We start from the raw sequence: 765 nt of genomic DNA, 5'->3' as shown, positions 1-765 counted from the left end.
CGGGCCGAGGGAGAGGCCTAACGCCCGCTCCCAATCCCCGGGCTCGCCCGGCCCCCGCGGCCGGCGAGGGGGCAGCGCCGGCGGGGAGCGAGCGGGGGAGGAGGCGCGGGGGAAGGCCCCGGGGCGGGGGGGGGGCACGCGGGGACAGCGGGGATTTGGGGGGACCCATGGGGACAGTGCGGATGTGGGGGGCAGTGGGGATAGCACAGATATGGGGGGACGCACAAGGACAGTGTGGATGTGGGGGGACCCATGGGGATACCACAGATATGGGGGGACCCATAGGGACAGTGTGGATGTGGGGGGACCCAAGGGGATAGCACAGGTTTGAGGCGACCCATGGGGAGACTTGGGTATAAGGGATCCATGGGGACAGCAGAGATTTGGGGCGACCCATGGGGATAGCACAGATATGGGGGGAGCCATGGGGTGACCTGGTATGGGGGTTCCACATGGACAGTGTGCATGTGGGGGACCCATGGGGAGACTTGGGTATAAGGGATCCATGGGGACAGCAGAGATTTGGGGGGACCCATGGGGACAGTGCGGATCTGGGGGGACCTATGGGGAGACTTGGCTATAGGGGACAAACGGGGACAGCACAGGTTTGGGGGTACCCATGGCGAAAGCACAGATGTGGGGGGACCCACATGGGCAGTGTGGATGTGGGGGACCCATGGGCATACCCAGATGTGGGGGACCCACAGGGAGACTTGGGTATAGGGGACCCACATCATGGATGGGGGGACCCGTGGGGAGACCCGG

Source organism: Strigops habroptila, chromosome 22, assembly GCF_004027225.2.
Source record: "Strigops habroptila isolate Jane chromosome 22, bStrHab1.2.pri, whole genome shotgun sequence".
NCBI lineage: Eukaryota > Metazoa > Chordata > Aves > Psittaciformes > Psittacidae > Strigops > Strigops habroptila.
This window is presented reverse-complemented; position numbering follows the sequence as displayed.